The sequence below is a fragment of the Dama dama genome, chromosome 18, assembly GCF_033118175.1.
Source record: "Dama dama isolate Ldn47 chromosome 18, ASM3311817v1, whole genome shotgun sequence".
NCBI lineage: Eukaryota > Metazoa > Chordata > Mammalia > Artiodactyla > Cervidae > Dama > Dama dama.
In genome coordinates, this window is record NC_083698.1 from 101088127 (window position 1) to 101101678 (window position 13552).

At 40.7% G+C, this 13552-nt stretch overlaps 1 protein-coding gene across 12 annotated transcripts in view; it reads right to left on the reverse strand.

The window, feature by feature from the left end:
• Nucleotides 1-13552, reverse strand: part of KEL (Kell metallo-endopeptidase (Kell blood group)) — a 106895-nt gene that overhangs the window by 89821 nt on the left and 3522 nt on the right. The gene's annotated exons all lie outside the window — the stretch shown is intronic.

A 13552-nucleotide genomic window follows, 5' to 3' on the forward strand; every position in this document is an offset into this window, starting at 1 on the left:
TACGGCAGTGCAAGCAGACTAATGCAAAGAGACTCTCAGATTCTTTTACTTACAAAGACTAAACAGAAAAACCTGGTTACAAAAGATAATTTTAGTCCCAGTCATTAACCCCTTCACCAGGAACTCTCCTGCTCCCCTCGTAACCTAGACTCGATGACAGATCCATCTGAGAAAGTCAGCAAGATGACTAGAGTGTTGAGAGAGAGGCTGTTTGCAAACTGACTCACTGATGAGGAGGAGGAGAATGGGATGCGGGAGGGGAGGGGGGAAGGAAGAGGACTGTGTCAGCAGCGGGAGTTCAGAGCCTAGACTCCTGGGGCAACGTGGGGAGTGGAAAGAAGGAGAGAGAGAGGCAGCTGAGGCCTGGAGAACAAAGGAGACGAAGAAGAATCAGGGAAGGTGGTAGGTGAAGTGAAACAAGAAGGGCAAGGTGTGAGGAGCATGGTGATGACAAGTGGGAAGAACTGAAGCATTACAGAAATGATGATGCTCAGCACCCTTCACTGAGCGCTGGAGTCCAGGTTATGAGGCTCTCTTCACTGGCCTGACTTGCCTCTAGCACCAGGGGACAACCTGGGACACAGAAAGCTTTTGTGCGAATTGGAAAATCACAAGCAAACGAGAACAATGGGATTCCTCTAGTGAGAACGGACCTCATGAAATGAACCAGGGCAGGGGGTATCTGTGTTTGAGCCTCCAACCCTTTCTCAGCCAGTGGTGGCTGGCAGAATATGGGCTGGTTTGGCTCGCCATCTCATCCTCAGTACAAATAATTCAGTAGACACGGTGGTTTTGCCTCTGCTCACCAACAGGAAGGCATCCTCACACAGTGCTCTCAGGAAACCTAAGAAACCCCATCACCCTCTGCTGGACAGCTTAGCTGCCACTCTCAGTTCAGGGCTGGCAGAATGCACTGAGCATCATAATTTCAGTAAACTCCTACCTCCAAAGCCTTTCTCCAGCAACATGAAATTTTGACAATTTCACTGCCAAACTGCCATGCTCTGAAATTGCCTCGGAATGGGAATCAAGTGGGGAGTTCTTCACTGGTGTAGTCTGTCCACAGAGCAGACATGAGAAAGGTGCTGACCCTTGGATTTGGAAAACAAAGAATCAGAAGGCATCATGCAGCCTGATGTCTGGGTAGGGGAGAGGTCCAGGCAGAAAGAGTTGCATTGAACAGCAGCAAACGCAGGATACTCCTTCCAGACTTAGTTACTTCGCTCTTACCAGTCTCTGCTTCAGAGGGGAGAGGCTAAAGCAATGCCCTGAGGTTTAGTGAATGGAACTTTTTCCTTCTTCCAGTCCCCAGATGGTCACCATGATTTGTCAAATGAGAAGTGCTCCAATCCCCATATCACCACTCTAGATTCATTGTGTGGCAAGATGTGTATAACATTATATTTATATTGCAGTAGCAATGTGGCCAAGATAACATGAACAACAAGCAGAGGAAAAGAGAAACACAGGGTATTTTAAAGCATATGGGCACCTTGTCAAAGAATTTCACAAACATGTCAGAAAAGAAATAGCAACAGCTGCTGAAGAAATAAAGTGAACATCTCTGCCTTTGGACCTTGATTACACCATCTATCTCACCCCACTACTGCCCGCATTGCATTCTTCCCCTGGGAAATATCTTGCTTCTATTCCTTCAACTGTCCATGCCCAACCAGATGCAATATAATCTTAGACAAATCTTGTAAGCAGGTATCTACATATTCTTTTGAAGAAAATGCCATGAAAATCTGTAATACATTTCCTCTCTCACTTAACAATATATAAAGGATGTTCTCCCATATCAACACATACTTCTTTTCTTGCATAGTATTCCTTTATATGTATGTTCTGTTTTATTCTTTATTAGGTAGCCCTCTGTTGATCAACTTTGTCGCTTTCATTTTTATCACAAAAATTAAGCTACACATCATTTTAGAAATATGCAAGTTCATAAAATTTTTTACATATGGAAAAATCCCTAGAGTTAAAATTTCTAAGTGAGAGAATCCCATATGTATTGTAGTTACTGAATTTTCCCAGAGTATAACTGAGTTATTATCCATAGATTTTAAATTGATTTGTATAACCATGAAGACTGTATGATAAGAGAGCTCTTGATCTACTGATGTTTTACCAACCTAAGATACAATCAAAATTTTAGATTAACCTTAAATTGAAGAGAACAAAAATAAGATTCCTTAAAAGAGAAATAAAATTAAAACCTGATGAAGTGAACAAAGTTTTGCAAGATAAAAATGATCAAAACTGACTCAAAAAGAAATTAACAACATGCTCAATGAACTGAATCATAGTTAAAATATTCCCAGGAAGAAAGCTACAGTTCAGATGGCTTTACTGGTGGATTCTATCAAATGTTTAGGGAAGAAATAATGCCAATACTAATTTTATACAAAATCCTCAGGAAACTGAGTAGAAGGAACACTGCTCCACCATTATCTTGATATTGAAGATACCACTGGAAAGTAAATCTACAGACAAATATTCTTCATAGGTAGAATATTTGAATATTAAACTCAGCAATAAGAAAAAAGGATGCCATGCCATTTAAAACTAGGGATTTCATTTCAGACACGCCAGGTTAATTTAACATTTAGACATGAATCAATATAATTCACCATGCTTAACAGTATTAAAGGGAAAAACTACATTACCACTTCAATAGAAGCAGAAAAGGCATTAACAAAAATCAACATTTAATTATTAAAAAGTCTTCTCCAAGTAGGAAAAAAGAAATCTTCCTCAAACTGAAAATAACATCTACCAAAAGCCTAGAGCTAATATGAAATCTAATGATGAGAGACAATGCTTTCCCCAAAGAAAGGGAACAAGACAAAGATGTTTGCTCTCACCCCTTCTACTCAACATTGTCCTGGAAGCCCTAGCTAAGCCAATACAACAAGAAAATGAAATTGGAAGTGTAGAGTTAGGAAACAAAGAAATAAAATTATTTCTTCACAGAGACGTAATCCTATATGGACAAAATATTAAGAAGTTCACAGAAAGGCTACTAGAAGCAATAAATGTTTATCAAGGTCACATGATAAAATCTCAATGTACAAAAATTTATAAAATTACTCTACAATAACAAGGAACGTTAGGCAGGAGGAGAAGGGGATGACAGAGGATAAGATGGTTGGATGGCATCACTGGACGTGAATTTGAGCAAGCTCCGGGAGTTGATGATGGACAGGAAAGCCTGGCATGCTGCAGTCCATGGGGTCGCAGAGTCAGGCGTGACTGAGCAACTGAACTGGACTGAACAAGGAACACTGGAAATAGAAATTATAAATTATGATTATATTATAAGTTATAAATATAATTTATGAAAGTGAAAGTGTTAGTCATGTCCGACTCTTTGTGACCCCATGAACAGTAGCCTCCCAGGTTCCTCTGTCCATGGAATTCTCCAGGCAAGAATACTTGAGTGGGTTGCCATGTCCTTCTCCAAAATAAAATTCATAACATCCAAACAAAAAAATAAAAGACATATTCAACAAGCTATGTACATGACCTAAACACTTAAAACTGTAAAGCATTGCTGAGAGAATTTAAAGAGGAGCTAAAAAGGTGAGGGGCTTCCCTGGTGGCTCAGTGGTAAAGAATGTGCTTGCCAATGCAGGAGCTGTGGGTTTGATTTCTGAATTGGGAAGATTTCCTGGAGAAGGAAATGGCAACCCACTCTAGTATTCTTGCCTGGGAAATCCCATGGACAGAGGAGCCTGACAAGCTACGGTCAATGGGGTCACAAAGAATTGGACACAGTTGAGCACACACACACAGGTAGAATCTCCCTGTAGGTTGGATGTGGGAATGGGAGAACCAAAAGAAACATAGGAGGAGGAGGGGTTATGAGTGACTCTAACGGATATCAGTGTGACAAGCAACTCCCAGACCTTTCCATAAACACATGTATCTCTGGCCAAGTTCTATCAACTTTTTCTGAAAACACACCTGAGGCGAATAGAAACTTTTTTTTTTTTTACAGAAACAGTGTAAAAAGGAAGACCAATATCTCCCAGCAGTAGAGCTTATAGCATTGGGAGTACAATCTTCAAGTGTACAACTAAGTGAAAGCCAAAGAACTTCAAACTAGTGTAAAGTCATAGATAAATCACTGAAATTGGAATCAGGAACCTGAATGCCAATTCCTTTTCCAACTTATAAGATGTGTCTTTGATTCAGTGTGAGCTCTCACCCCTCTGGTTTGCATTTTCTCACACGAAACATCAGGGCATGCTGTCTGTTTTCCTCATTTCCAACTTGCCCAAGGTGAAGGAGCAAAGAGTATAAATGGAGCTGATGCACTAGTTCTAAATGGTATCTTTGTCCTCTCAGCCCCAACTCAGATTTCTTCTCATTCCCTTATGTCATGGAACCCCTCTGAGAAAATAACCTTTTTGTCAGACTCAACTCTTTCCAGATAATATCATGGGCATTTATAAGCTACAACAAGCCCAGGACCTAAACCCAGTCTAAATTATTAGATTTTACAGGTGAGTAAAACTCCTTAGTGAATATCCAAACTCAACCTGGCAGAAACTCAAGGCAATGCTGACTTTCCCACATAAGCACAATGGGGACACAGATAAGACAAGAAGTCATTCCAGTCCAGAGAAAGAAAGAGCCATTTTGATGACCCAGTGGAATAGATGGAGCTATTACCTCAAGCATCAAGTTCCTACCCACTGAAGAAAGAATGAGAGAACAGTCCCTTCTTGACGGCCTCCTATGCCCCCTCAATGACCTTCATTCCACCTTTGCTTCCCTCTTTGTTCTCCCCACAGCAGTCTGAGAGATGTTTTAAAACACAGGCTGGATCGAGTCTCTCCACTGATTCAAACCTTCTCGGTGCCTTTTGGTCAAAACCCCAAGTCTTGTAAAACCCTGAATGAGTTCTAGAAATGCTTTTTTTTTTTTTCCTAATTTCATCTTGTGCTACTCAATCTTCATCCTATGCTTCCAGAAACACTGATATGCTTCCAGTTCTTTCAGAGGTTTTACTGCATGCGGCTCCACTTCTTTGAATACTCATTGCATCCCACCCAGCTCTGCCAGGTTAGAGCCAGATGCCACTTAATGATCACTCTCTTTTAGATGCTTCCCTACCCCCTCAGGCGTGTTCAGGGGCTCTCCAAATACCTCATAGTAAATGGCTGTGGGCATTGCCCAGGCCCATGTCAGGACTAAGGCCTCTATTCCTCCAGCCCACAGCTGAGACTATCCCCAGAAATTGCCCTCAAGAGAGAAAAACACCTCTTCTAAGATGACAGGCCTTCCCCTAAGGCAGCTGGGGCTCCTCTGATAGCTCAGTTGGTAAAGAATCTGCCTGCAATGCAGGAGACCCCGGTTCGAGTCCTGGGTCGGGAAGATCCTCTGGAGAAGGGATAGGCTACCCTCTCCAGTATTCTTGGGCTTCCTTTGTGGCTCAGCTGGTAAAGAATCCGCCTGCCATGTGGGAGACCTGGGTTTGATTCCTAGGTTGGGAAAATCCCCTGGAGAAGGCAAAGACTACCCACTCCAGTATTCTGGCCTGGAGAATTCCATGGACTGTATAGTCCATGGAGTCACAAAGAATCAGACACGACTGAGCAACTTTCACTTTCACTTTAAGGCAGCCGGGATCCAGCGGCTATTGGTGCACGAGTGCAAATGCCCAGCCCTGTGTTTCAGGTAGGGACACAAGTCAGGACACGTTTAAAGAGCCATCCTGAACCCAGAGCTTCCCGAGAGATCGAAGCCTCTGTTGCAACACAGGTCAGCTCTTCCTCACACCCAGACACACAGTGCTCAAAGAGCCTACTCGGGCCTAAAGAAAACTTACAGTGTCTTTAGCAAAGTGATTCTGTAAAGAGTCACTTTTACTTGTAAAAGTATAGGTTTCTGCTTGTGTGAGTGAGTGTGTGTGTGTGTTATTATGGAAGGTAATGAAGGTGAAAGTTGCTCAGTTGTGTCCGACTCTTTGTGACCCCATGCAATCCATGCAATTCTCCAGGCCAGAATACTGGAGTGCACAGCCTTTCCCTTCCTCAGGGGATCTTCCCAACCCAGGGATCAAACCCAGGCATCCCACATTGCAAACAGATTCTTTACCAGCTGAGCCACAAGGGAAGCCCAAGAATACTGGAGAGGGTAGCCTATCCTTTCTCCAGGGGATCTACCCGACCCAGGAACTGAACAGGGTCTCCTGTATTGCAGGTGGATTCTTCACCAACTGAGCTATGAGGGAAGCCCATGGAAGATAATATTCTTCATCAAATATACTTTATTTCAGAGATCATGTCCACTATGTTCACTGGTATTATTTTCAGCACATTCTCTGAAAAATAGCTATTATTTTAAAAAACACTATTGCTAAATTTCCAATCTTTAATTTTAAACATGTTTAACTATTTTCAGAGTTTTAAAAACAATATATCCTTGTCTTTATTGAACTTATGATTTTATAAGTGAAATTTATGTCCATATAAAATTACCTTTATTTCATGCTTTTATTATTGTATATTTTTTTCACACATAAAATTCACTCTTATGTAGTTAAATTCAACAATTTTTAGTACACAGAGATCTGTGCTGCCCTTAGAAAAACATATTCATATTTCATAGAAATTTAAAAAGAAATGAAAAAAATGAACAAAGCCTCAGAAAAATATGGGACTCCATTAAGTACACTATCATATATGAATGTTACCAAAAAAAACAGAAGAAACACAGAGGAGAGAAATAAATACTTAAGGAAATGATGGTTGAAAACTTTACAAAGTCGATGATGTAAAGTAAAGCATTGTAAATAAAATAAAATACTTTACACAAAACGGTGTAAACATTACTTTACAAATCCAAGAAGGATAAATCCAGATCCACACAGAAACACATAATATTAAAACTGCCAAGAGACAGGAAAAAATCTTCAAAGCAGCAAGAACAAAATGACATTGTATGTATAAGAGATCCAGTTAAGATTAATACTGACTTCTCATCAGAACGAGTAAGACCAGAAAGCTGTGGGATCATATATTTCAAGTGCTGAAGGAAAAAAACAGACAGTCAAGATTCTTATATCCAGGAAAGCAGTCTCTCAAAAATGAGGGCAAAATAGAAGCATTCTTAGATCAACGAAAACAGAAAAACTTTTTACTAATGTTACCCACCCCCCCTTATGAGAAATACTAAAATAAGTTCTTTGATTAAAGGCAGATGACCCCAGATGATAATTAGAATCTATACGATGCAGAAAATGCACTGGTAAAGATAATTTAGTAATTATAAAAGTCAGTATGGGTGCATATTTTTTCCTGCTTTGCATTTGTTGACCTAAAAAAATCACCATATAAACAGTAACAATAGAAACGTTGAGTGGATAACATATGGAAATGTAATATATTTTCCAATAATAGCACAAAGGAAGTGAGTAGAGGCAAAGTTGTTTCAGAATAAGGAAATTATACTAAATGTCATCTTGAATCTGAGGAACAAATGAAAAGAACTAGAAAGGGTAAACAGGGTTCATATAACAAATACTAAAAATATGCACTTACTCCTACTTTCTTCCAATTTATTTAAAAATACATAAAGTAATAACGGGAACAATGTAAAGTTAAATTTGTAATTATAGAGATGCAACATGCATAATAACAGCACAGAAGGGGAGAAGAGAATACAGGAGTAACATTTCTACATCCAACGGGCATTGTGAGTATAAATCTAAAGTCAATTAAAGTTAAGACATATTTGGTAAACACCACAGAATCCGCTAAAAATGTGACTCAAAAATTAAAGGAAAAATCAATGAAGGATTTAAAATATTACACTAGAAAATATTGACCTAATGCTAGAGTAACTTAACTATGATTATCATGTCATGTGATGCAGTTGAAAAGGTGGGTAACAGGCAAATATAAGAGAGGAATTTTAGCAAAGAGATAAACATTGTAAGAGAGAGTCAAATGAAAATATTATAAGTTAAAAAACATTGCATGAGAGATGGAGAATTCCTTTCACATGCTTACCAACAGACTGATCACATCTGAAGAAAGCGTCAACTTGAAAATAGGTCACAGCATATACACAGTTCATGTTTATTAATTTTGCTACTCTCTAATTACACAGACCATAATATTTTATATTCACATCTGAAATGAATAAAAGTCTATTCTCTACAATGCACATCAACTCTTAGTATCCCCACAATTTTATTTTTTTCCAATCTGATGGATGTGATATGGTTGATGGCTGAGTAAACCATGTGATATGGTTGATGGCAAGTTACTTAACCTATTTGACCCTCTATTTTCTCATTTGTAAAATGAGATCATACTACTTACCTTACAGAAATATTGCCGGAATTGAATAAAGATATAGAGAAATTACAAGATGTTTACTGTACAGTCAATTGTTCCCTTCCACTTATATGCTTCCAAAGCATTTAACAAAGTTTATTATATTCAGTAGGTATTCAAAATATAAAAATTATATTCAGTGTCTCTACTGAAAAAATCATGAAACAAAATAACAAAGAGTTTAAGAGCTAACTAGGGAGCCAGATAAGCCTGAGTCCAATTGTAGTTCAGTTTTGAGAATTACTATTCATATTAATAAAAAATGGAGATATTTGAATTAGGCACAGAAAAAATAAATGTTTGTGGTGGCAATTCAGAAGGCATGGTAGTTTTAATTATATATCACATCCTTTTTATTTTTTATCTCCTGATACATATACAGCAGAAAATTAATATTTTAATTTATATCATCTATATCAATATTTATGCATCATTAAATGTGGCTATAGAGGAATACCTATAGGAAATAAAACAGAAAAAGTGAATGTCCTCTGAGAGATATGTCACAGATACTAGCCAGGAAGTATTTTACTTTCACCAAGGAACAATTCCAGAAGAGAGGCTATTAAAAACTTGAGGATAAAAGTAGCACTCTCTCTAGTTTTGTTTTTGTATTCACTATAACCATATCACTCAGAACTCAAAGTTTATGTTAACATAGGCCAGTGTTGAAATTTGTCAAAATGGAAACATGATCAATCTGATATACCTCCAGGTATACATAAAAACTATTTTGCACCATGCTATTTTGGGCCACCTCATGCGAAGAGTTGACTCATTGGAAAAGACCCTGATGCTGGGAGGGATTGGGGGCAGGAGGAGAAGGGGATGACAGAGGATGAGATGGCTGGATGGCATCACCGACTCGATGGACATGAGTTTGAGTAAACTCCGGGAGTTGGTGATGGACAGGGAGGCCTGGCATGCTGCGATTCATGGGGTCTCAAAGAGTTGGACACGACTGAGCAACTGAACTGAACTGAACTGAATTACATGGGGAAAGCCTTTCGAATAGCAGTCTATAATCAGTATTTCTTTGTAGATACCTGTATTAATTATATCTGTGTTCAGCTGTGAGCAGTAGACACAAAAAACACAGCAATAAGCTTATTGAGCTTTCATTGTATATATATAATAGTGGGGGAGGATGTGAGGCATTTCGTTTTATTTTTGTATGGAAGACACCTGTAACTCAGGACACTGAAACCCCCAGTGGACAGATAGATCCTAGTTCTCAGCACCCAGTGGGAGATAAAGTAGACGTCCTAGATGAGAATAAGCTTACATTGCAGGAGCAGAGGGATACAGATGGAATGTTTATATCCTCAAAATCCATATTCTGAAGCCCTAACCCCTAGTGCAGCTGCGTTTGAAGATGGAGCATCTAAGTAATTAAGGTTAAGTGAGGTTGTTAGGATGGGGGCTTCAGTGGATAAAACTAGTCTCCCTATAGTTGAGACACAAGAGCACACACTCCCCATATGTACCCCTCAGGGTCACATGTGAATAAAGAAAGAAGCCAAAAGAGACCCCTCACCAAAAACCGAACTGACCAGAACATGATCTGGGACTTCTCAGGCTCCACAACTGTGAGGAATAAATCCTGGTATCGAAGTCACCCAGGCAACAGAGTTCGGACGGCAGTCCAATCAGACTGATGCAGTTAATAACCTTCCTTCATTCACTACCGAGACACAAAGAGAAAAACCTGGGCACAAGAAGTGTTTAATGTTCCATCCCTAGGCACTCTGCCTGGACTCTTCTTGTCTTTCATCCTAGAGTCGGGGGAAAGAGATGTCCCCTCCCTCCTTGGACAGATTCATCTGAGAGAGAGAGCGAAACAGCAGGGGACCTGCGAGAGGCTGTCTGGAACCTGACCCATTGAGCAGGAGGAGGAGAATGGAACGTGGGAGGAGGGGGACGGGAGGAAGAGGGGTGTGTCAGCAGTGGGAGGTCAGAGCCTAGACTCCTGGGGAGATGGGGGGGAATGGGAAAAAAAGAACAAAAAGAGGAAGCTGAGAACTGGAGAACAAAGGGAGAGGACCAAGAGACGGGGAAGTGGGGTGTGAACGTGAGGCAAGCCAAAGAGTCCCAGTGATGACAAGCGGAAGAGCCAAGGAAACTGGAATCCAGGCCAAGCGGCGCTCTTCCCGGACGTGAACCGCCGCCAGCAGCCCGAGGACAGCCTGGGACAGAGAAGGCTTTTGTGAGAATTATAGAAACAGAAGTGAATGAGAACAGTGCGGTTCCTCTAGTGAGCACGGGCCTCGTGAAATGAACAGGGCAGGGACTGCCTGTGTTGGAGGCGTCCATCCTTTCTCGGCCAGCGCACGCCCCCCAGGGACGCTCGGCTGGTAGCAGAGCCTGGCTTGGGCTGAAGGACTCACTCACCACCTTGTCTGGAGCTCCCATTCAGTACAAGTAACTCAGTAGACGTGGCGGTCTTGCCTCTGCTGCCCAACAGGTAGGCATCGTCACATAGCACTCTTGGGAAACAAGGGAACCAATTAACCCCTGCTGGGAAAGTGTTCGCCTCTCTCAATTGAGGGCTGGCAGGATGTGCAGTGCCGTCATTTCAGCAAACTCCTACCTCCAGAGCCCTTCCTCAAACAATATGAAATTTCAACTACTACAATGCCTAACAGCCATGCCCTGGAATTATTGAGGAACTGGGAATGAGGTGGGTAGTGACTCATTTGTTATAGTCGGCCCACAGAGAAAGTCTATGAAACGTACACTTGGACTGGAAACAAAGAATCAGAAGGCATTATGTAGTCTGAAGTCTGGGTCTAGGAGGAGCCTAGACAATGCTCCTTTCAGCAGTAACAGACAGAGGATACTCTTTCCAGAATTAGTCACTTCACTGTAGTGTGTCTCTATCACATACAGTGAATGCAGAGTTCCAGAGGAAAGGAAAGGAAAGATAAGAAGGCCTTCATAAATGAGCAGTGCAAAGAAGTAGAAGAAAACAGTGGAAAGGGAAAGACTAGAGATCTCTTCAAGAACATTGGAGATACCGAGGGAATGTTTCATGCGAGGATGGGCACAATAAAGGAGGAAACAGTAAGGATCCAAAAGAAGCAGAAGAGATTAAGAAGAGGTGGCAAGAATACACAGAAGAGCTGTATGAAAAAGGTCTTAATGATCCAGAAAACCACAATGGTGTGGTCACTGACTTGGAGCCTGACATCCCTGCAGTCTGAAGTCAAGTGGGCCTTAGGAAGCATTACTACAAACAAGGCTAGTGAAGGTGATGGAATTCCAGCTGAGCGACTCAAAATTCTAAAAGAATGTTAAAGTGCTGCCCTCGATATGTCAGCATATTTGGAAAATGCGGCAGGGGCCACAGGACTGGAAAAAGTCACTTTTTCATTCCAATCTCAAAGAAGGGCATGCCAAAGAATGTACAAACTACCATACATTTGTACCCACTTCATATACTAACAAGGTTATGCTCAAAATCCTTCAAGCCAGTCTTTGAGGAACCAGACATCAAAGGCAGAGGAACCAGACATCAAATTGTCAACATTCATTGGATCATAGAGAAAGCAAGGGAATTTCAGAACAACATCTACTTTGCTTCATTAACTGTGCTAAAGACCTTGATTGTGTGGATCACAACAAACTCAAACTGTGGAAAATTCTGAAAGAGATGGAAATACCAGACCACCTTAACTCTCTCCTAAGAAACCTGTATGTGGGTCAAGAAACAACTGTTAGAACCTTACATGGAACAACTGACTAGTAAAAAATTGGGAAAGGAATACAAGGCTGTATATTGTCATCCTGTTCATTTAATTTATATGCAGAGTACACCATGCCAACTGTGGGCTAGATGAACCACAAGTCAGAATCAAGATTGCCAAGAGAAATATCAACAACCTCAAATATGCAGATGATACCACTCTAATGCCAGAAACTGAAGAGGAACTAAAGAGTCTCTTGATGAGGGTGAAAGAGGAGAATGGAAAAGTTGGCTTAAAACTCAACATTCAGAAAACTAAGATCATGGCATCTGTTCTTATTATGTCATGGCAAATAGATAGGGGCAAAGTGGAAGTACTGACAGATTTTCTTTTCTTGGGCTCCAAAATCAGTACAGATAGTGACTGCAGCCATGAAACTAAAAGTTGCTTGCTCCTTAGAAGAAAATCTATGACAAACCTAGACAGTATATTAAAAAGCAGAGACTTCCCTTTGTCAACAAAGGTCCATCTAGTTAAAGCTATGTTTTTTTCCAGTAGTCATGCATGGATGTGAGAGTTGCACCACAAAGAAGGATGAGCACCAAAGAATTGATGCTTTTGAACTGTGGTGTTGGAGAAGACTCTTGAGAGTCCCTTGGGCTTCAAGGAGATCCAACCAGTCCATCCTAAAGGAAATCAGTCCCAAATATTCATTGGAAGGACTGATGTTGGAGCTGAAACTCCAATACTTTGGCCACCTTATGTGAAGAGCTGACTCACTGAAAAAGACCCTGATACTGGGAAAGATTGGAGGCATTAGGAAAGAGGGCAGAAGAGGATAAGATGGTAGATAGCATCACCAACTCAATAGACATGAATCTGAAACTCCAGGAGACTGTGAAGGACATTGAAGCCTGTTGTGCTATAGTCCATGGGGTCGCATAGACACAGACGTGACAGCGACCAAACAATTACAACATCGCATATACACCTCAAAAGGGAGAGGCTAAAGCAATGCCCTGAGGTTTAGCAAATAGAGCTTTTACCTGCCTCCAACCCCCAGATATTTCCATCTTCTTTAGGTCACCAAGATTTGCCAGAGAAGAAGGACTCCAATCCACTCATCACCACTCTAGATTCTTTTAAGGCATACATACCTCATATGTATTCTTTGGAGGTATACATCATACATACTTCCCAATAGCAATCAGGTCAGGATAACATGAAAAGAACCAGAGAGAAAGAGAGCCATGGGATACTTTAAAGCATATGGACATCTTGTCAAGAAATTTCACAAAAATGTAGGAAAAGACCTAGTAATAGTAGATAAAGAAACAAGGAGAATATCTGTGCCTTTGGACCTAGAATATGCCATATATCTCAGCACAACATCTCATGTCTTTTCTCCCCCAGGAGATAATTTGACCAACAGAGGACATAGAAACATGGGTATGTGTCACTTCTCTGGCTCCTCCCACATCGCAAGATATGGTTCTTTGAGTTCAACAG